Raw genomic sequence first — 24,036 nt, forward strand, 5'->3', positions numbered from 1 at the left:
AAAAAGGGCGTTATTTTTCTCCAAGAGGGAAAAAGCTAGGAGGCTGTATCTCTACAGGTGTGTAGGGTCCTATCCACCCTACAAAGGGGTAAGGCAATCCTGGTTATGTCTTAACTGCCAGATTCACTATGACAGTTTATTGCTTTTAGCTTTTTTTTGCATTTCAAGCATGTTTTTGCATAGAGAAAAAATACCCCTGGAAACTTGTTTTTCTCCAAGAGGGGAAAAGCTAGGAGGCTGAAACTTTGCAGGTGTGTAGGGTACTATCCACCCTACAAAGGGGTAAGGCAATCCTGGTTCTGGCTTAACTGCCAGTTTCAGTATGACCGTTTATTGTTTTTAGCTTTCTTTTTGCATTTCAAGCATGTTTCTGCATAGAGAAAAAGTTCTTTTTCTCCAAGAGGGAAAAAGCTAGGAGGCTGAAACTCTGCAGGTGTGTAGGGTCCTATCCACCCTACAAAGGGGTAAGGCAATACTGGTTCTGGCTTAACTGCCAAATTCACTATGACAGTTTATTGTTTTTAGCTTTCTTTTTGCATTTCAAGCATGTTTTTGCATAGAGAAAAATACCCCTGGAAACTAGTTTTTCTCCAAGAGGGAAAAAGCTAGGAGGCTGAAACTTTGCAGGTGTGTAGGGTACTATCCACACTATGAAGGGGAAAGGCAATCCTGGTTCTGGCTTAACTGCCAGTTTCAGTATGACCATTTATTTTTTTAGCTTTCCCTATGCATTTTAAGCATGTTTCTGCATAGAGAAAAAATACCCCTGAAAAGTTGTTTTTCTCCAAGAGGGAAAAAGCTAGAAGGCTGAAACTCTGCAGGTGTGTAGGGTACTATCCACCCTACAAATGGGTAAGGGAATCCTGGTTCTGGCATAACTGCCAGTTTCAGTATGACCATTTATTATTTTTAGCTTTCCCTATGCATTTCAAGCATGTTTTTGCATAGAGAAAAAATACCCCTGGAAACTTGTTTTTCTGCAAGAGGGAAAAAGCTAGGAGGCTGAAACTCTGCAGGTGTGTAGGGTACTATCCACCCTATGAAGGGGTAAGCCAATCCTGGTTCTGGCTTTACTGCCAGTTTCATTATGACCGTTTATTGTTTTTAGCTTTCCCTATGCATTTCAAGCATGTTTCTGCATAGAGAAAAAATACCCCTGGAAACTTGTTTTTCTCCAAGATGGAAAAAGCTAGGAGGCTGAAACTCTGCAGGTGTTTAAGGTACTAACCACCCTGCAAAGGGGTAAGGCAGTCCTGGTTCTGGCTTAACTGCCAGTTTCAGTATGACCGTTTATTGTTTTTAGCTTTCTTTTTGCATTTCAAGCATGTTTTTGCATAGAGAAAAAATACCCCTGAAAAGTTGTTTTTCTCCAAGAGGGAAAAAGCTAGGAGGCTGAAACTCTGCAGGTGTGTAGGGTACTATCCACCCTACAAAGGGGTAAGGCAATCCTGGTTCTGGCTTAACTGCCAGTTTCAGTATGACTGTTTATTGTTTTAGCTTTCTTTTTGCATTTCAAGCATGTTTCTGCATAGAGAAAAAATACCCCTGGAAACTTGTTTTTCTCCAAGAGGGGAAAAGCTAGGAGGCTGAAACTCTGCAGGTGTGTAGGGTACTATCCACCCTACAAAGGGGTAAGGCAATCCTGGTTCTGGCTAAACTGCCAGTTTCAGTATGACTGTTTTTTTTTAGCTTTCTTTTTGCATTTCAAGCATGTTTTTGCATTGAGAAAAAATACCCATGGAAACTTGTTTTTCTCCAAGAGGGAAAAAGCTAGGAGGCTGAAACTCTGCAGGTATGTAGGGTACTATCCACCCTATGAAGGGGTAAGGCAATCCTGGTTCTGGCTTAACTGCCAGTTTCAGTATGACCATTTATTGTTTTTAGCTTTCCCTATGCATTTCAAGCATGTTTTTGCATAGAGAAAAAATACCCCTGAAAAGTTGTTTTTCTCCAAGAGGGAAAAAGCTAGGAGGCTGAAACTCTGCAGGTGTGTAGGGTACTATCCACCCTACAAAGGGGTAAGGCAATCCTGGTTCTGGCTTTACTGCCAGTTTCAGTATGACCATTTATTGTTTTTAGCTTTCCCTATGCATTTCAAGCATGTTTTTACATAGAGAAAAAATACCCCTGAACAGTTATTTTTCTCCAAGAGGGAAAAAGCTAGGAGGCTGTAACTCTGCAGGTGTGTAGGGTACTATCCACCCTACAAAGGGGTAAGGCAATCCTGGTTCTGGCTTAACTGCCAGTTTCAGTATGACTGTTTATTGTTAGCTTTCTTTTTGCATTTCAAGCATGTTTCTGCATAGAGAAAAAATACCCCTGAAAAGTTGTTTTTCTCCAAGAGGGAAAAAGCTAGGAGGCTGAAACTATGCAGGTGTGTAGGGTACTATCCACCCTACGAAGGGGTAAGGCAATCCTGGTTCTGGCTTTACTGCCAGTTTCAGTATGACCGTTTATTGTTTTTACCTTTCTTTTTGCATTTCAAGCATGTTTTTGCATAGAGAATAAATACCCCTGGAAACTTGTTTTTCTCCAAGAGGGAAAAAGCTAGGAGGCTGAAACTCTGCAGGTGTGTAGGGTACTATCCACCCTGCAAAGGGGTAAGGCAATCCTGGTTCTGGCTTAACTGCCAGTTTCAGTATGACCATTTATTGTTTTAAGGTTTCCATATGCATTTCAAGCATGTTTTTGCATAGAGAAAAAATACCCTTGGAAAGTTGTTTTTCTCCAAGAGGGAAAAAGCTAGGAGGCTGAAACTTTGCAGGTGTGCAGGGTACTATCCACCCTACAAAGGGGTAAGGCAATCCTGGTTCTGGCTTAACTGCCAGTTTCAGTATGACCGTTTATTGTTTTTAGCTTTCCCTATGCATTTCAAGCATGTTTTTGCATAGAGAAAAAATACCCCTGGAAACTTGTTTTTCTCCAAGAGGGGAAAAGCTAGGAGGCTGAAACTTTGCAGGTGTGTAGGGTCCTATCCACCCTACAAAGGGATAAGGCAATCCTGGTTCTGGCTTAACTGCCAGTTTCAGTATGACCGTTTATTGTTTTTAGCTTTCTTTTTGCATTTCAAGCATGTTTCTGCATAGGGAAAAAAATACCCCTCAAAAGTTCTTTTTCTCCAAGAGGGAAAAAGCTAGGAGGCAGAAACTCTGCAGGTGTGTAGGGTACTATCCACCCTACAAAGGGATAAGGCAATCCTGGTTCTGGCTTATCTGACAGTTTCCGTATGACCGTTTATTGTTTTTAGCTTTCTTTTTGCATTTCAAGCATGTTTCTGCATAGAGAAAAAATACCCCTCAAAAGTTCTTTTTCTCCAAGAGGGAAAAAGCTAGGAGGCTGAAACTCTGCAGGTGTGTAGGGTCCTATCCACCCTACAAAGGGGTAAGGCAATACTGGTTCTGGCTTAACTGCCAAATTCACTATGACAGTTTATTGTTTTTAGCTTTCTTTTTGCATTTCAAGCATGTTTTTGCATAGAGAAAAAATACCCCTGGAAACTAGTTTTTCTCCAAGAGGGAAAAAGCTAGGAGGCTGAAACTTTGCAGGTGTGTAGGGTACTATCCACACTATGAAGGGGTAAGGCAATCCTGGTTCTGGCTTAACTGCCAGTTTCAGTATGACCGTTTATTTTTTTTAGCTTTCCCTATGCATTTTAAGCATGTTTCTGCATAGAGAAAAAATACCCCTGAAAAGTTGTTTTTCTCCAAGAGGGAAAAAGCTAGAAGGCCGAAACTCTGCAGGTGTGTAGGGTACTATCCACCCTACAAAGGGGTAAGGCAATCCTGGTTCTGGCTTAACTGCCAGTTTCAGTATGACCATTTATTATTTTTAGCTTTCCCTATGCATTTCAAGCAAGCTTTTGCGTAGAGAAAAAATACCCCTGGAAACTTGTTTTTCTCCAAGAGGGAAAAAGCTAGGAGGCTGAAACTCTGCAGGTGTGTAGGGTACTATCCACCCTACGAAGGGGTAAGGCAATCCCGGTTCTGGCTTTACTGCCAGTTTCAGTATGACCGTTTATTGTTTTTAGCTTTCCCTATGCATTTCAAGCATGTTTTTACATAGAGAAAAAATACCCCTGAACAGTTATTTTTCTCCAAGAGGGAAAAAGCTAGGAGGCTGTAACTCTGCAGGTGTGTAGGGTACTATCCACCCTACAAAGGGGTAAGGCAATCCTGGTTCTGGCTTAACTGCCAGTTTCAGTATGACTGTTTATTGTTAGCTTTCTTTTTGCATTTCAAGCATGTTTCTGCATAGAGAAAAAATACCCCTGAAAAGTTGTTTTTCTCCAAGAGGGAAAAAGCTAGGAGGCTGAAACTCTGCAGGTGTGTAGGGTACTATCCACCCTACGAAGGGGTAAGGCAATCCTGGTTCTGGCTTTACTGCCAGTTTCAGTATGACCGTTTATTGTTTTTACCTTTCCCTATGCATTTCAACCATGTTTTTGCATAGAGAAAAAATACCCCTGGAAACTTGTTTTTCTCCAAGAGGGGAAAAGCTAGGAGGCTGAAACTCTGCAGGTGTGTAGGGTACTATCCACCCTACAAAGGGGTAAGGCAATCCTGGTTCTGGCTTAACTGCCAGTTTCAGTATGACCGTTTATTGTTTTTAGCTTTGTTTTTGCATTTCAAGCATGTTTCTGCATAGAGAAAAATACCCCTCAAAAGTTCTTTTTCTCCAAGAGGGAAAAAGCTAGGAGGCTGAAACTCTGCAGGTGTGTAGGGTACTATCCACCCTACAAAGGGGTAAGGCAATCCTGGTTCTGGCTTAACTGCCAGTTTCAGTATGACCGTTTATTGTTTTAGCTTTCTTTTTGCATTTCAAGCATGTTTCTGCATAGAGAAAAATACCCTGGAAAGTTCTTTTTCTCCAAGAGGGAAAAAGCTAGGAGGCTGAAACTCTGCAGGTGTGTAGGGTACTATCCACCCTATGAAGGGGTAAGGCAATCCTGGTTCTGGCTTAACTGCCAGTTTCAGTATGACCGTTTATTGTTTTTAGCTTTCCCTATGCATTTCAAGCATGTTTTTGCATAGAGAAAAAATACCCCTGGAAACTTGTTTTTCTCCAAGAAGGAAAAAGCTAGGAGGCTGAAACTCTGCAGGTGTGTAGGGTACTATCCACCCTACAAAGGGATAAGGCAATCCTGGTTCTGGCTTAACTGCCAGTTTCAGTATGACCGTTTATTGTTTTTAGCTTTCTTTTTGCATTTCAAGCATGTTTCTGCATAGAGAAAAAATACCCCTGGAAAGTTGTTTTTCTCCAAGAGGGAAAAAGCTAGGAGGCTGAAACTCTGCAGGTGTGTAGGGTACTATCCACCCTACAAAGGGGTAAGGCAATCCTGGTTCTGGCTTAACTGCCAGTTTCAGTATGACCGTTTATTGTTTTTAGCTTTCTATGCATTTCAAGCATGTTTCTGCATAGAGAAAAATAACCCTGGAAAGTTGTTTTTCTCCAAGAGGGAAAAAGCTAGGAGGCTGAAACTCTGCAGGTGTGTAGGGTACTATCCACCCTACAAAGGGGTAAGGCAATCCTGGTTCTGGCTTAACTGCCAGTTTCAGTATGACCGTTTATTGTTTTTAGCTTTCTTTTTGCATTTCAAGCATGTTTCTGCAGAGAAAAAATAACCCTGGAAAGTTCTTTTTCTCCAAGAGGGAAAAAGCTAGGAGGCTGAAACTCTGCAGGTGTGTAGGGTACTATCCACCCTACAAAGGGTAAGGCAATCCTGGTTCTGGCTTAACTGCCAGTTTCAGTATGACCGTTTATTGTTTTTAGCTTTCCCTATGCATTTCAAGCATGTTTCTGCATAGAGAAAAAATAACCCTGGAAAGTTCTTTTTCTCCAAGAGGGAAAAAGCTAGGAGGCTGAAACTCTGCAGGTGTGTAGGGTACTATCCACCCTACAAAGGGGTAAGGCAATCCTGGTTCTGGCTTAACTGCCAGTTTCAGTATGACAGTTTATTGTTTTTAGCTTTCTTTTTGCATTTCAAGCATGTTTTTGCATAGAGAAAAAATACCCCTGGAAACTTGTTTTTCTCCAAGAGGGAAAAAGCTAGGAGGCTGAAACTCTGCAGGTGTGTAGGGTACTATCCACCCTACAAAGGGGTAAGGCAATCCTGGTTCTGGCTTAACTGCCAGTTTCAGTATGACCGTTTATTGTTTTTGGATTCCCTATGCATTTCAAGCATGTTTTTGCATAGAGAAAAAATACCCCTGAAACTTGTTTTTCTCCAAGAGGGAAAAAGCTAGGAGGCTGAAACTCTGCAGGTGTGTAGGGTACTATCCACCCTACAAAGGGGTAAGGCAATCCTGGTTCTGGCTTAACTGCCAGTTTCAGTATGACCGTTTATTGTTTTTAGCTTTCCCTATGCATTTCAAGCATGTTTTTGCATAGAGAAAAAATACCCCTGGACAGTTGTTTTTCTCCAAGAGGGAAAAAGCTAGGAGGCTGAAACTCTGCAGGTGTGTAGGGTACTATCCACCCTACAAAGGGGTAAGGCAATCCTGGTTCTGGCTTAACTGCCAGTTTCAGTATGACCGTTTATTGTTTTTAGCTTTCCCTATGCATTTCAAGCATGTTTTTGCATAGAGAAAAAATACCCATGGAAACTTGTTTTTCTCCAAGGGGGAAAAGCTAGGAGGCTGAAACTTTGCAGGTGTGTAGGGCACTATCCACCCTACAAAGGGTAAGGCAATCCTGGTTCTGGCTTAACTGCCAGTTTCAGTATGACCGTTTATTGTTTTTAGCTTTTTTTTGCATTTCAAGCATGTTTCTGCATAGAGAAAAATACCCCTCAAAAGTTATTTTTCTCCAAGAGGGAAAAAGCTAGGAGGCTGAAACTCTGCAGGTGTGTAGGGTACTATCCACCCTACAAAGGGATAAGGCAATCCTGGTTCTGGCTTAACTGCCAGTTTCCATATGACCGTTTATTGTTTTTAGCTTTCTTTTTGCATTTCAAGCATGTTTCTGCATAGAGAAAAAATACCCCTCAAAAGTTCTTTTTCTCCAAGAGGGAAAAAGCTAGGAGGCTGAAACTCTGCAGGTGTGTAGGGTACTATCCACCCTACAAAGGGGTAAGGCAATCCTGGTTCTGGCTTAACTGCCAGTTTCAGTATGACAGTTTATTGTTTTTAGCTTTCTTTTTGCATTTCAAGCATGTTTTTGCATAGAGAAAAAATACCCCTGGAAACTTGTTTTTCTCCAAGAGGAAAAAGCTAGGAGGCTGAAACTCTGCAGGTGTGTAGGGTACTATCCACCCTACAAAGGGGTAAGGCAATCCTGGTTCTGGCTTAACTGCCAGTTTCAGTATGACCGTTTATTATTTTTAGCTTTCCCTATGCATTTCAAGCATGTTTTTGCATAGAGAAAAAATACCCCTGGAAACTTGTTTTTCTCCAAGAGGGAAAAAGCTAGGAGGCTGAAACTCTGCAGGTGTGTAGGGTACTATCCACCCTACAAAGGGGTAAGGCAATCCTGGTTCTGGCTTTACTGCCAGTTTCAGTATGACCGTTTATTGTTTTTAGCTTTCCCTATGCATTTCAAGCATGTTTCTGCATAGAGAAAAATACCCCTGAAAAGTTATTTTTCTCCAAGAGGGAAAAAGCTAGGAGGCTGTAACTCTGCAGGTGTGTAGGGTACTATCCACCCTACAAAGGGGTAAGGCAATCCTGGTTCTGGCTTAACTGCCAGTTTCAGTATGACTGTTTATTGTTAGCTTTCTTTTTGCATTTCAAGCATGTTTCTGCATAGAGAAAAAATACCCCTGAAAAGTTGTTTTTCTCCAAGAGGGAAAAAGCTAGGAGGCTGAAACTCTGCAGGTGTGTAGGGTACTATCCACCCTACAAAGGGGTAAGGCAATCCTGGTTCTGGCTTTACTGCCAGTTTCAGTATGACCATTTATTGTTTTTAGCTTTCCCTATGCATTTCAAGCATGTTTCTGCATAAAGAAAAAATACCCCTGGAAACTTGTTTTTCTCCAAGAGTGTTAAAAGCTAGGAGGCTGAAACTTTGCAGGTGTGTAGGGTACTATCCACCCTACAAATGGGTAAGGCAATCCTGGTTCTGGCTTAACTGCCAGTTTCAGTATGACCGTTTATTGTTTTTAGCTTTCTTTTGCATTTCAAGCATGTTTCTGCATAGAGAAAAAATACCCCTGAAAAGTTGTTTTTCTCCAAGAGGGAAAAAGCTAGGAGGCTGAAACTCTGCAGGTGTGTAGGGTACTATCCACCCTACAAAGGGGTAAGGCAATCCTGGTTCTGGCTTAACTGCCAGTTTCAGTATGACCGTTTATTGTTTTTAGCTTTCTTTTTGCATTTCAACCATGTTTCTGCATAGAGAAAAAATACCCCTGAAAAGTTGTTTTTTTGCAAGAGGGAAAAAGCTAGGAGGCTGAAACTCTTCAGGTGTGTAGGGTACTATCCACCCTATGAAGGGGTAAGGCAATCCTGGTTTTGGCTTTACTGCCAGTTTCAGTATGACCGTTTATTGTTTTTAGCTTTCCCTATGCATTTCAAGCATGTTTCTGCATAGAGAAAAAATACCCCTGGAAACTTGTTTTTCTCCAAGAGGGAAAAGGCTAGTAGGCTGAAACTCTGCAGGTGTGTAGGGTACTATCCACCCTACAAAGGGATAAGGCAATCCTGGTTCTGGCTTAACTGCCAGTTTCAGTATGACCGTTTATTGTTTTTAGCTTTCTTTTTGCATTTCAAGCATGTTTCTGCATAGAGAAAAAATACCCCTCAAAAGTTCTTTTTCTCCAAGAGGGAAAAAGCTAGGAGGCTGAAACTCTGCAGGTGTGTAGGGTACTATCCACCCTACAAAGGGGTAAGGCAATCCTGGTTCTGGCTTAACTGCCAGTTTCAGTATGACAGTTTATTGTTTTTTAGCTTTCTTTTTGCATTTCAAGCATGTTTTTGCATAGAGAAAAAATACCCTGGAAACTTGTTTTTCTCCAAGAGGGAAAAAGCTAGGAGGCTGAAACTCTGCAGGTGTGTAGGGTACTATCCACCCTACAAAGGGGTAAGGCAATCCTGGTTCTGGCTTAACTGCCAGTTTCAGTATGACCGTTTATTGTTTTTAGCTTTCCCTATGCATTTCAAGCATGTTTTTGCATAGAGAAAAATACCCTTGGAAACTTGTTTTTCTCCAAGAGGGAAAAAGCTAGGAGGCTGAAACTCTGCAGGTGTGTAGGGTACTATCCACCCTACAAAGGGGTAAGGCAATCCTGGTTCTGGCTTAACTGCCAGTTTCAGTATGACCGTTTATTGTTTTTAGCTTTCCCTATGCATTTCAAGCATGTTTTTGCATAGAGAAAAAATACCCTTGAAAAGTTGTTTTTCTCCAAGAGGGAAAAAGCTAGGAGGCTGAAACTCTGCAGGTGTGTAGGGTACTATCCACCCTACAAAGGGGTAAGGCAATCCTGGTTCTGGCTTAACTGCCAGTTTCAGTATGACCGTTTATTGTTTTTAGCTTTCCCTATGCATTTCAAGCATGTTTTTGCATAGAGAAAAAATACCCTGGAAACTTGTTTTTCTCCAAGAGGGAAAAGCTAGGAGGCTGAAACTTTGCAGGTGTGTAGGGTCCTATCCACCCTACAAAGGGTAAGGCAATCCTGGTTCTGGCTTAACTGCCAGTTTCAGTATGACCGTTTATTGTTTTTAGCTTTTTTTTTCATTTCAAGCATGTTTCTGCATAAAGAAAAATACCCCTCAAAAGTTATTTTTCTCCAAGAGGGAAAAAGCTAGGAGGCTGAAACTCTGCAGGTGTGTAGGGTACTATCCACCCTACAAAGGGATAAGGCAATCCTGGTTCTGGCTTATCTGCCAGTTTCAGTATGACCGTTTATTGTTTTTAGCTTTCTTCTGCATTTCAAGCATGTTTCTGCATAGAGAAAAAATACCCCTCAAAAGTTCTTTTTCTCCAAGAGGTAAAAAGCTAGGAGGCTGAAACTCTGCAGGTGTGTAGGGTCCTATCCACCCTACAAAGGGGTAAGGCAATCCTGGTTCTGGCTTAACTGCCAGTTTCACTATGACCGTTTATTGTTTTTAGCTTTCTTTTTGCATTTCAAGCATGTTGTTGCATAGAGAAAAAAATACCCTGGAAACTAGTTTTTCTCCAAGAAGGAAAAAGCTAGGAGGCTGAAACTCTGCAGGTGTGTAGGGTACTATCCACCCTACAAAGGGGTAAGGCAATCCTGGTTCTGGCTTAACTGCCAGTTTCAGTATGACCGTTTATTGTTTTAGCTTTCCCTATGCATTTCAAGCATGTTTTTGCATAGAGAAAAAATACCCCTGGAAACTTGTTTTTCTCCAAGAGGGAAAAAGCTAGGAGGCTGAAACTCTGCAGGTGTGTAGGGTACTATCCACCCTACAAGGGGTAAGGCAATCCTGGTTCTGGCTTAACTGCCAGTTTCAGTATGACCGTTTATTGTTTTTAGCTTTCCCTATGCATTTCAAGCATGTTTTTACATAGAGAAAAAATACCCCTGAACAGTTATTTTTCTCCAAGAGGGAAAAAGCTAGGAGGCTGTAACTCTGCAGGTGTGTAGGGTACTATCCACCCTACAAAGGGGTAAGGCAATCCTGGTTCTGGCTTAACTGCCAGTTTCAGTATGACCGTTTATTGATTTTTAGCTTTCTTTTTGCATTTCAACCATGTTTCTGCATAGAGAAAAAATACCCCTGAAAAGTTGTTTTTCCCCAAGAGGGAAAAAGCTAGGAGGCTGAAACTCTGCAGGTGTGTAGGGTACTATCCACTCTACAAAGGGGTAAGGCAATCCTGGTTCTGGCTTAACTGCCAGTTTCAGTATGACTGTTTATTGTTTTTAGCTTTCCCTATGGAGAAACACACATTTGTGAGTGCTGCTGCTTCTGCAGCTGATTCTTTGAATTTTTCTTTGTGTTCGAGGGTCGTGGAGGCTGAACAAAGTGAGGAATCATTGATGGGAAGTTGTTGTGCAGCTGTTGGGACCATTTCCAGGCGGGATCGCGAATCGAGGGATCTGCAAACTAATGCTTTATTTGACTTGGCTGAGGAAATGGAACAGGCCGAAACCAGCACTCTAGATTTTACCTTACCTGCTTTTGAGTTTACCTAGAGCGGATGTGAAGAAAGGGAACACCCGAAGATGTCGCGAGAAGGGTCTGAGGCTTGTGAGGAGGTCCCTGAGGTAGTATATGGGCCGGAATTGCCGCCAGGATTGCGTTCAAGTCCCCAGGGTGTCGGAGGATTGCAAAATGCCACAGGAGCAGTTTCTGGACATCGCGATCCATGTGAGGGAAGTGAGAGACCTGGAGGAGGTGACAGAAGGTGTGCAGCCTCACAAGGGGGTACCGAGGGTTGCGCACATCGCGAGGAAGGGTCAGAATGTGCAAGGACCCGGATTTGCAGGAATCAGGCCCACGCAATGACGCAGAGGCTCGTGAAGGGCCGAGGAAGCTGTCGGAAGGTGAAAGGCCCACCATGGACCACCAGGATGCTATGGGGACATACTGTAAGCGAGGCATTCATCCACGGACCACCAGGGACATGGAAGTTGCTGATGTGGGGGTGCCTAACTGGGCGGAGGGTCCGGGTCCCCCTCAGATTTCATCGGAAGGGCCCAATGGGGCCACAGATGTCACCGATGTGCGACTGGGGTTTCTCCTGGATTTTTTACCTCCAGCTAAGGGGGCGGTTGCAGGGTTTTCTTCCGGAAGGTCAAAGGGGGACTTTGGATGACAGGCCGCTGTTGGGGTTTCTCCATCTCCTGCTGGTGGGTACTCTGGATCTGGCTCGTCTGGGCTACTTATGGGCTCCTGGGATTCGGAGAATATGGAGGGGCTGTTCGCCAGACTCCGGAAGAAGAGGTTGGGCCAGTTGCAGCTCGGTGCATGGAAAACTACCTTGCGCTGTTTGACGTCTGAGTCGCAGCAAGGATGGTCTGAGGAGCTGTTTTTGCAGCTACAGGCAGAGGAGGAGCACTGTAGCCAGCAGTTATATTCATCTTGGAGTGCCTCGGATGGCACAGAGGATGTGTTTTATTCAGATTCCGGCTTGGCAGAGGCTGCGGTGTTATGCCTGCCTCCTCAGGAAGGTGTGTTTATCATAAGGGTTCATAGTACTTCTCCGTCTACTTCAGTGGAGAATGGGCGGACTCCCCCTCCTGTGGATTTGCAGTTCCAGCAGCCTCTTCAGAAGGTTCCCCCTCCCTTAGGTGGGAGTCAAACAGCAGTGTTGAAAAGAGGGGGCGAGGATGACGGGCCCTCTTTGGGAGCCGTAGAATGATTACCCAAGCACAGGAGGATGGCTGGGGTACTTGCTGCTGGCACTTTGGGACCTACTGTGTCTACCATTTCGTCGGTGCCTCGGGCTGTTGAGGGTGACCAGGCATGGGGTTATGCTGGCGTTGCTGCCCCGCCACTGCTTGAAGGGGATTATGCACCACCACCGAGAGTACGGATTATCCATAAGCCGTCCATTAAAGTACAGACTGTTTCGGGTCGGCCCACTACCAGGGCAAAAATTTGGACTGGTCTTTTGCGTCCCATGGGATTTACGCTTTCTTCTATTTGTACCATCACACATTGGGGCAGGGAGTCCCATGCTGAGATCTTTTTTGAGTCCCAATCAATGGCTCTTAAATTTCAGTCCTGTTTCTTGGCCAGGAGAGATGACCCCATTTTTGTGGCTTTTTCCATCTCGAAACTTAACATCCAGTTTTGGAGGCGCTTTACCCTACATTTTCGATCCATTTATGTGGACCTGCAAGGGATCGAGCGCTTTCTTGGGCAATATGTGGACAAGGTGCTCTCCAATGAAAAATCCCGTGACCTGGAGGCCGGGGGAGTTTGGGACACAGGCTGGGTAATATGGGCAGATTTTCGCATGGAGGACTCTGGCCCCGTACACATCTATGGGGTCTGCTTCATCATGGGTCAGAGGGGAGTCCTGCGCTATGCAGGGCAGCCTCATACCTGCTACTTTTGTGGAGTGTTTGATCATTTGGTTACGCAGTGCCCTATGTGGAGGTGTTCCCGGTGTGGTCTCTGGGACCACTTTGCTAGAGAGTGTCCGTCCAGCTGTGTACTTTGCTCCGGGCTCCACCATTGGTTGAGATGTGACAATATGATGTCTCCGGGTGTGATGATGGATGAGGTGGGTGCTGTTGATACCGACGTGTCTCTCGAGCCGGTGTCTGCAGAGGAGAAATTGCAATTGTCGGGCAGGTTGGTTGAGAATGGCCTCGCTTGTTCTTCTATGGTCTCTTCGGAAGTGGTGCATGATGTGGAGGCTCCACCGCCTGTGTTGGGGGCCCCAGAGATAGCTGCTGTTCCACCTCCTCCTATGGTTACTTTGGACCTTTCCACTCTTTCTGCTCCAGTGGTGACGGATCTCCAGTCTGCGGATCTTCAATCTGATCGTGAGGTGACTTCCACGCCCTTGCCTGAGGACGCAGAGGTTGCTTTGTTGCCGATCCCTCCGGAGGTTGACCACACTATTGATTCCTCTTCTACTGATGCGGCTTCTACAGGTGGATGGGTGAAGGTTCAGCGGAGGGAGCGGCCCTCCCGGAATAAGACTGCCAGGAAGACGAGTCAGTCGGAGAAGGCCTCTGTCATGGATGATGCGGAGGCAGATCACAGATAACTTTTTATTACTCTTGCCTGGATTTCTCCCCTGGATTTGCCTTCCTGTTTGGATATTTCTGCTGAGGCTTTTTGGTTTCTGACATTTTGTGCAATGACTTGTAGGATTTCTATTGTTGTTGTAATTGCTTTTCTGTTGTGGTTCTCTGTTCCAGCTTATGTCGATTGTATTTCATTGCATTCTCCTTCTTTTTGTAGGTTTTCTGTTGGATTTCCATATGGATATTGGCCTTTGACTTTCACTGGGACTTTTGTTGGACTGGCCTTTTTTCAGGCCGCTTTGTCCTTTGATTGTGTGACTTTGCAGACTGCTGCTGGACACTGATGGTGCGGGCTTTTCCTGCACTGTTCTATTTTCTAAATAGACATTACTATCCTGTATTGTCTTTGTAATTCTTTTCTGTTGTATTTTGTGATGAGTTGCATTTAATTATGTATTGTTTTGTGTGTTGAGTTCAATAAACATGGATTACACTCCCTATGCATTTCAAGCATGTTATTGCATAGAGAAAAAATACCCCTGGAAACTTGTTTTTCTCCAAGAGGGAAAAAGCTAGGAGGCTGAAACTCTGCAGGAGTGTAGGGTACTATCCACCCTACAAAGGGGTAAGGCAATCCTGGTTCTGGCTTAACTGCCAGTTTCAGTATGACCGTTTGTTGTTTTTAGCTTTCTTTTTGCATTTCAAGCATACTTCTGCATAGAGAAAAAATACCCCTCCAAAGTTCTTTTTTTACAAGAGGGAAAGAGCTAGGAGGCTGAAACTCTGCAGGTGTGTAGGGTACTATCCACCCTATGAAGGGGTAATGCAATCCTGGTTCTGGCTTAACTGCCAGTTTCAGTATGACCGTTTATTGTTTTTAGCTTTCCCTATGCATTTCAAGCATGTTTTTGCATAGAGAAAAAATACCCCTGGAAACTTGTTTTTCTCCAACAGGGGAAAATCTAGGAGGCTGAAACTTTGCAGGTGTGTAGGGTACTATCCACCATACAAAGGGGTAAGGCAATCCTGGTTATGGCTTAACTGCCAGATTCACTATGACAGTTTATTGTTTTTAGCTTTCTTTTTCCATTTCAAGCATGTTTCTGCATAGGGAAAAAAATACCCCTTAAAAGTTCTTTTTCTCCAAGAGGGAAAAAGCTAGGAGGCTGAAACTCTGCAGGTATGTAGGGTACTATCCACCCTACAAAGGGATAAGGCAATCCTGGTTCTGGCTTATCTGACAGTTTCCGTATGACCGTTTATTGTTTTTAGCTTTCTTTTTGCATTTCAAGCATGTTTCTGCATAGAGAAAAAATACCCCTCAAAAGTTATTTTTCTCCAAGAGGGAAAAAGCTAGGAGGCTGAAACTCTGCAGGTGTGTAGGGTACTATCCACCCTACAAAGGGGTAAGGCAATCCTGGTTATGGCTTAACTGCCAGATTCACTATGTTAGTTTATTGTTTTTAGCTTTCTTTTTCCATTTCAAGCATGTTTTTGCATAGAGAAAAAATACCCCTGGAAACTAGTTTTTCTCCAAGAGGGAAAAAGCTAGGAGGCTGAAACTTTGCAGGTGTGTAGGGTACTATCCACCCTATGAAGGGGTAAGGCAATCCTGGTTCTGGCTTAACTGCCAGTTTCAGTATGACCGTTTATTGTTTTTAGCTTTCCCTACGCATTTTAAGCATGTTTCTGCATAGAGGAAAAAATACCCCTGAAAAGTTGTTTTTCTCCAAGAGGGAAAAGCTAGAAGGCTGAAACTCTGCAGGTGTGTAGGGTACTATCCACCCTACAAAGGGGTAAGGCAATCCTGGTTCTGGCTTAACTGCCAGTTTCAGTATGACCGTTTATTATTTTTAGCTTTCCCTATGCATTTCAAGCAAGTTTTTGCGTAGAGAAAAAATACCCCTGGAAACTTGTTTTTCTCCAAGAGGTAAAAAGCTAGGAGGCTGAAACTCTGCAGGTGTGTAGGGCACTATCCACCCTATGAAGGGGTAAGGCAATCCCGGTTCTGGCTTTACTGCCAGTTTCAGTATGACCGTTTATTGTTTTTAGCTTTCCCTATGCATTTCAAGCATGTTTTTACATAGAGAAAAAATACCCCTGAACAGTTATTTTTCTCCAAGAGGGAAAAGGCTAGGAGGATGTAACTCTGCAGGTGTGTAGGGTACTATCCCCCCTACAAAGGGGTAAGGCAATCCTGGTTCTGGCTTAACTGCCAGTTTCAGTATGACTGTTTATTGTTAGATTTCTTTTTGCATTTCAAGCATCTTTCTGCATAGAGAAAAATACCCCTGAAAAGTTGTTTTTCTCCAAGAGGGAAAAAGCTAGGAGGCTGAAACTCTGCAGGTGTGTAGGGTACTATCCACCCTACAATGGGGTAAGACTGTCCTGGTTCTGGCTTAACTGCCAGTTTCAGTATGACCATTTTTTGTTTTTAGCTTTCTTTTTGCATTTCAAGCATGTTTTTGCATAGAGAAAAAATACCCCTGGAAACTTGTTTTTCTCCAAGAGGGAAAAATCTAGGAGGCTGAAACTTTGCAGGTGTGTAGGGTACTATCCACAATACAAAGGGGTAAGGCAATCCTGGTTCTGGCTTAACTGCCAGTTTCAGTATGACCGTTTATTGTTTTTAGCTTTCTTTTTGCATTTCAAGTATGTTTCTGCATAGAGAAAAAATACCCCTCAAAAGTTCTTTTTCTCCAAGAGGGAAAAAGCTAGGAGGCTGAAACTCTGCAGGTGTGTAGGGTACTATCCACCCTACAAAGGGGTATGGCAATCCTGGTTCTGGCTTAACTGCCAGTTTCAATATGACCGTTTATTGTTTTTAGCTTTCTTTTTGCATTTCAAGCATGTTTCTGCATAGAGAAAAAATACCCCTGGAAACTTGTTTTTCTCCAAGAGGGAAAAAGCTAGGAGGCTGAAACTCTGCAGGTGTGTAGGGTGCTATCCACCCTACAAAGGGGTAAGGCAATCCTGGTTCTGGCTTAACTGCCAGTTTCAGTATGACCGTTTATTGTTTTTACCTTTTCCTATACATTTCAAGCATGTTTTTGCATAGAGAAAAAATACTCCTCGAAACTTGTTTTTCTCCAAGAAGGAAAAAGCTAGGAGGCTGAAACTTTGCAGGTGTGTAGGGTACTATCCACCCTACAAAGGGGTAAGGCAATCCTGGTTCTGGCTTAACTGCCAGTTTCAGTATGACTGTTTATTGTTTTTAGCTTTCTTTTTGCATTTCAAGCATGTTTCTGCATAGAGAAAAAATACCCCTGGAAACTTGTTTTTCTCCAAGAGGGAAAAAGCTAGGAGGCTGAAACTCTGCAGGTGTGTAAGGTACTATCCACCCTACAAAGGGGTAAGGCAATCCTGGTTCTGGCTTAACTGCCTGTTTCAGTATGACTGTTTATTGTTTTTTGCTTTCCCTCTGGAGAAACACACATTTGTGAGTGCTGCTGCTTCTGCAGCTAATTCTTTGAATTTTTCTTTGTGTTCAAGGGTCGTGGAGGCTGAAGAAAGTGAGGAATCATCGATGGGAAGGTGTTGTGCAGCTGATGGGACCATTTCCAGGCGGGATCGCGAATCGAGGGATCTGCAAACTAATGCTTTATTTAACTGGGCTGAGGAAATAGAACAGGCTGAAACCAGCACTCTAGATTTTAACTTACCTGCTTTTGAGTTTACCTACAGTGGATGTGAAGAAAGGAAACACGCCAAGGCGGCGTGAAGGGTCTGAGGCTTGCGAGGAGGTTCCTGAGGTAGTATATGGGCCGGAATTGCCGCCGGGATGGCGTTCAAGTCCCCAGGGTGTCAGAGGATCGAGAAATGCCACAGGAGCAGTTTCTGGACATCACGATCCACGTGAGGGAAGTGAGAGACCTGGAGGTGGTGACAGAAGGTGTGCGGCCTCGCAAGGGGGTCCCGAGGGTCACAGACATCGTGAGAAAGGGTCAGAAGGTGCGAGGAGCCCGGATTTGCAGGAATCAGGCCCACACAATGACGCAGAGGCTCGTGAAGGGCCGACGAAGCTGTCGGAAGGTGAGAGGCCCACCATGGACCACCAGGATGCTACGGGGACATACTCTAAGTGAGGCATTCATCCACGGACCACCAGGGACATGGAAGTTGCTGATGTGGGGGTGCCTAACTGGGCAGAGGGCCCGGGTCCCCCTCAGATTTCATCGGAAGGGCCCAGTGGGGCCACAGATGTCACCGATGTGCGACGGGGGTTTCCCCCGGATTTTTTAGCTCCAGCTAAGGGGGCGTTTGCTGGGTCATCTTCTGGAAAGTCAAAGGGGGACTTTGGATGACAGGCCGCTGTTGGAGGTTCTCCATCTTCTGCTGGTTGGTACTCTGGATCTGGCTTGTCTGGGCTACTTACGGGCTCCTGGGATTCGGAGGATATGGAGGGGCTATTCGCCAGACTCCGGAAGAAGAGGTTGGGCCAGTTGCAGCTCGGTGTGTGGGAAACTACCTTGCGCTGTTTGATGTCTGAGTCGCAGCAAGGGTGGTCTGAGGAGCTGGTTTTGCAGCTACAGGCAGAGGAGGAGCACTGTAACCAGCAGTTATATTCATCTTGGAGTGCCTCGGATGGCACGGAGGATGTGTTTCATTCAGATTCTGGCTTGGCAGAGGCTGCGGTGTTACGCTGGCCTCCTCTGGAAGGTGCGTCTATCATACGGGTTCGTAGTACTTCTCCTTCTACTTCGGTGGAGAATGGGCAGACTCCCCCTCCTGTGGATTTGCAGTTCCAGCAGCCTCTCCAGAAGGTTCCCCCTCCCTTAGGTGGGAGTCAGACAGCAGTGTTGAAAAGAGGGGGCGAGGATGATGGGCCCTCTTTGGGAGCTGTAGAACGATTACCCAAGCACAGGAGGATGGCTGGGGTACTTGCTGCTGGCACTTTGGGACCTGCTGTGTCTACCATTTCATCACTGCCTCGGGCTGTTGAGAGTGACCAGGCATGGAGTTATGCTGTCGTTGCTGCCCCGCCACTTCTTGAAGGGGATTATGCTCCACAGCTGAGAGGACAGATTATCCATAAGCCGTCCATTACAGTACAGACTGTTTCGGGTCGGCCCACTACCAGAGCGGAAATTTGGACTGGTCTTTTGCGTCCCATGGGATTTACGCTTTCTTCTATTTGTGCCATCACGCATTGGGGCAGGGAGTCCCATGTTGAGATCTTTTTTGAGTCCCAATCGATGGCTCTTAAATTTCAGTCCTGTTTCTTGGCCAGGGGAGATGACCCCATTGTTGTGGCTTTTTCCATCTCGAAACTTAACATCCAGTTTTGGAGGCGCATTACCCTACATTTTCGATCCATTTATGTGGACCATAAGGGATCGAGTGCTTTCTTGGGCGATATGTGGACAAGGTGCTCTCTATTGAAAAATCCCGTGACCTGGAGGCCTGGGGAGTTTGGGACACAGGCTGGGTTATATGGGCAGATTTTCGCATGGAGGACTCTGGCCCCGAACACATCACTGGGGTCTGCTTCATCATGGGTCAGAGGGGAGTCCTGCGCTATGCAGGGCAGCCTCGTACCTGCTACTTTTGTGGAGCGTTTGATCATTTGGTTATGGAGTGCCCTACGTGGAGGTGTTCCCGGTGTGGTCTCTGGGACCACTTTGCTAGAGAGTGTCTGTCCAGCTGTGTACTTTGCTCCGGGTGCCACCATTGGTTGAGATGTGACAATATGACGTCTCCGGGTATGATGACAGATGAGGTGGGTGCTGTTGATACCGACGTGTCTCTCGAGCCGGTCGTGTCTGCAGAGCAGAAATTGCAATGGTCGGGCAGGTTGGTTGAGGATGGCCTCGCTTCTTCTTCTATGGTCTCTTCGGAAGTGGCGCATGATGTGGAGGCTCCACCGCCTGTGTTGGGGGCCCCAGAGATGGCTGCTGTTCCACCTCCTCCTATGGTTACTGTGGACCTTTCCACTCTTTCTGCTCCAGTGGTGATGGATCTCCAGTCTGCGGATCTTCAATCTGATCGTGAGGTGACTTCCACGCCCTTGCCTGAGGACGCAGAGGTTGCTTTGTTGCTGATCCCTCCGGAGGTTGACCACACTACGGATTCCTCTTCTACTGATGCGGCTTCTACAGGTGGATGGGTGAAGGTTCAGCGGAGGGAGCGCCCTTCCCGGAATAAGACTGCCCGGAAGACGCGTCAGTCGGAGAAGGCCTCTGTCATGGATGATGCGGAGGCAGATCACGGTTAACTTTTTATTACTCTTGCCTGGATTTCTCCCCTGGATTTGCCTTCCTGTTTGGATATTTCTGCTGAGACTTTCTGGTTTCTGACAATTTGTGCAATGACTTGTATGATTTCTATTGTTGTTGTAATTGCTTTTCTGTTGTGGTTCTCTGTTCCAGCTTATGTCGATTGTATTTCATTGCATTGTCCTTCTTTTTGTAGGTTTTCTGTTGGATTTCCATATGGATATTGGTCTTTGACTTTCACTGTGACTTTTGTTGGACTGGCCTTTTTTCAGGCCGCTTTGTCCTTTGATTGCGTGACTTTGCAGACTGCTGCTGGACACTGATGGTGCGGGCTTTTCCTGCACTGCTCTATTTTCTAAATAGACATTAGTACCCTGTATTATCTTTGTAATTCTTTTCTGTTGTATTTTGTGATGAGTTGCATTTAATTATGTATTGTTTTGAGTGTTGAGTTCAATAAAAATGGATTACACTCCCTATGCATTTCAAGCATGTTTTTGCATAGAGAAAAAATACCCCTGGAAACTTGTTTTTCTCCAAGAGGGAAAAAGCTAGGATGCTGAAACTTTGCAGGTGTGTAGGGCACTATCCACCCTACAAAGCAGTAAGGCAATCCTGGTTCTGGCTTACCTGCCAGTTTCAGTATGACCGTTTATTGTTTATAGCTTTCTTTTTGCATTTCAAGCATGTTTCTGCATAGAGAAAACATAGCCCTGGAAACTTGTTTTTCTCCAAGAGGGAAAAAGCTAGGAGGCTGAAACTCTGCAGGTGTGTAGGGTACTATCCACCCTACAAAGGGGTAAGGCAATCCTGGTACTGGCTTAACTGCCAGTTTCAGTATGACCGTTTATTGTTTTTAGCTTTCCCTATGCATTTCAAGCATGTTTTTGCATAGAGAAAAATACCCCTGGAAACTTGTTTTTCTCCAAGAGGGAAAAGCTAGGAGGCTGAAACTTTGTAGGTGTGTAGGGTACTATCCACCCTACAAAGGGGTAAGGCAATCCTGTTTCTGGCTTAACTGCCAGTTTCAGTATGACCGTTTATTGTTTTTAGCTTTCATTTTGCATTTCAAGCATGTTTCTGCATAAAGAAAAAATACTCCTCAAAAGTTCTTTTCGTCCAAGAGGGAAAAAGCTAGGAGGCTGAAACTCTGCAGGTGTGTAGGGTACTATCCACCTACAAAGGGGTAAGGCAATCCTGGTTTTGGCTTAACTGCCAGTTTCAGTATGACCATTTATTGTTTTTAGCTTTCTTTTTGCATTTCAAGCATGTTTCTGCATAGAGAAAAAATACCCCTCAAAAGTTATTTTTCTCCAAGAGGGAAAAAGCTAGGAGGCTTAAACTCTGCAGGTGTGTAGGGTACTATCCACCCTACAAAGGGGTAAGGCAATCCTGGTTCTGGCTTAACTGCCAGTTTCAGTATGACTGTTTATTGTTTTTAGCTTTCTTTTTGCATTTCAAGCATGTTTTTGCATAGAGAATAAATACCCCTGGAAACTTGTTTTTCTCCAAGAGGGAAAAAGCTAGGAGGCTGAAACTCTGCAGGTATGTAGGGTACTATCCACCCTATGAAGGGGTAAGCAATCCTGGTTCTGGCTTAACTGCCAGTTTCAGAATGACCATTTATTGTTTTTAGCTTTCTCTATGCATTTCAAGCATATTTTTGCATAGAGAAAAAATACCCCTGGAAACTTGTTTTTCTCCAAAAGGGGAAAAGCTAGGATGCTACAACTTTGCAGGTGTTTAGGGTACTATCCACCCTACAAAGGGGTAAGGCAATCCTGGTTCTGGCTTAACTGCCAATTTCAGTATGACCGTTTATTACTTTTGGCTTTCTTTTTGCATGTTTCTGCATAGAGAAAAACTACCCCTCAAAAGTTATTTTTCTCCAAGAGGGAAAACGCTAACAGGCTGAAACTCTGCAGGTGTGTAGGGTACTATCCACCCTAGAAAAAGGTATGGCAATCCTGGTTCTGGCTTAACTGCCAGTTTCAGTATGACCGTTTATTGTTTTTAGCTTTCCCTATGCATTTCAAGCATGTTTTTGCTTAGAAAAAATACCCCTGGAAACTTGTTTTTTCTCCAAGAGGGAAAAGCTAGGAGGCTGAAACTTTGCAGGTGTGTAGGGTACTATCCACCCTACAAAGGGGTAAGGCAATCCTGGTTCTGGCTTAACTGCCAGTTTCAGTATGACCGTTTATTGTTTTTACCTTTCCCTATGCATTTCAAGCATGTTTTTGCATAGAAAAAAATACCCCTGGAAACTTGTTTTTCTCCAAGAGGGAAAAAGCTAGGAGGCTGAAACTTTGCAGGTATGTAGGGTACTATCCACTCTACAAAAAGGTAAGGCAATCCTGGTTCTGGCTTAACTGCCAGTTTCAGTATGACCGTTTATTGTTTTTAGCTTTCTTTTTGCATTTCAAGCATGTTTCTGCATAGAGAAAAAATACCCCTCAAAAGTTTTTTTTTCTCCAAGAGGGAAAAGCTAGGAGGCTGAAACTTTGCAGGTGTGTAGGGTACTATCCACCCTACAAAGGGGTAAGGCAATCCTGGTTCTGGCTTAACTGCCAGTTTCAGTATGACTGTTTATTGTTTTTCGCTTTCCCTATGGAGAAACACACATTTGTGAGTGCTGCTGCTTCTGCAGCTAATTCTTTGAATTTTTCTTTGTGTTCGAGGGTCGTGGAGGCTGAAGAAAGTGAGGAATCATCGATGGGAAGGTGTTGTGCAGCTGATGGGACCATTTCCAGGTGGGATCGCAAATCGAGGGATCTGCAAACTAATGCTTTATTTGACTGGGCTGAGGAAATAGAACAGGCTGAAACCAGCACTCTAGATTTTAACTTACCTACTTTTGAGTTTACCTACAGCAGATGTGAAGAAAGGGAACACGCGAAGATGTCACGAGAAGGTTCTGAGGCTTGCGAGGAGGTTCCTGAGGTAGTATATGGGCTGGAATTGCCACCGGGATGGCGTTCAAGTCCCCAGGGTGTCGGAGAATCGCAAAATGCCACAGGAGCAGTTTCTGGACATCACAATCAACATGAGGGAAGCGAGAGACCTGGAGGAGGTGACAGAAGGTGTGCGGCCTCGCAAGGGGGTCCCGAGGGTCACGGACATAGCGAGAAAGGGTCAGAAGGTGCGAGGAGCCCAGATTTGCAGGAATCAGGCCCACGCAATGATGCAGAGGCTCGTGAAGGCCCGAGGAAGCTGTCGGAAGGTGAGAGGCCCACCATGGACCACCAGGATGCTACGGGGACATACTCTAAGTGAGGCATTCATCCACGGACCACTAGGGACATGGAAGTTGCTGATGTGGGGGTGCCTAACTGGGCAGAGGGCCCGGGTCCCCCTCAGATTTCATCGGAAGGGCCCAGTGGGGCCACAGATGTCACCGATGTGCGACAGGGGTTTCCCCCGGATTTTTTACCTCCAGCTAAGGGGGCGTTTGCAGGGTCTTCTTCTGGAAGGTCGAAGGGGGACTTTGGATGACAGGCCGCTGTTGGGGGTTCTCCATCTCCTGCTGGTGGGTACTCTGGATCTGGCTCGTCTGGGCTACTTACGGGCTCCTGGGATTTGGAGGATATGGAGGGGCTATTTGCCAGACTCCAGAAGAAGAGGTTGGGCCAGTTGCAGCTCGGTGCGTGGGAAACTACCTTGCGCTGTTTGATGTCTGAGTCGAAGCAAGGGTGGTCTGAGGAGCTGGTTTTGCAGCTACAGGCAGAAAAGGAGCACTGTAACCAGCAGTTATATTCATCTTGGAGTGCCTCGGATGGCACGGAGGATGTGTTTCATTCAGATTCCGGCTTGGCAGAGGCTGCGGTGTTACGCCGGCCTCCTCAGGAAGGTGCATCTATCATAAGGGTTCGAAGTACTTCTCCTTCTACTTCGGTGGAGAATGGGCGGACTCCCCCTCTTGTGGATTTGCAGTTCCAGCAGCCTCTCCAGAAGGTTCCCCCTCCCTTAGGTGGGAGTCAGGCAGCAGTGTTGAAAAGAGGGGGCGAGGATGACGGGCCCTCTTTGGGAGCCGTAGAACGATTACCCAAGCACAGGAGGATGGCTGGGGTACTTGCTGCTGGCACTTTGGGACCTGCTGTGTCTACCATTTCCTCAGTGCCTCGGGCTGTTGAGGGTGACCAGGCATGGAGTTATGCTGGCGTTGCTGCCCCGCCACTTCTTGAAGGGGATTATGCACCACCGCTGAAAGGTTTTCCGGATTTT

This window comes from Protopterus annectens, chromosome 7.part0, assembly GCF_019279795.1.
Source record: "Protopterus annectens isolate FY-2018-M chromosome 7.part0, PAN1.0, whole genome shotgun sequence".
Lineage (NCBI taxonomy): Eukaryota > Metazoa > Chordata > Ceratodontiformes > Protopteridae > Protopterus > Protopterus annectens.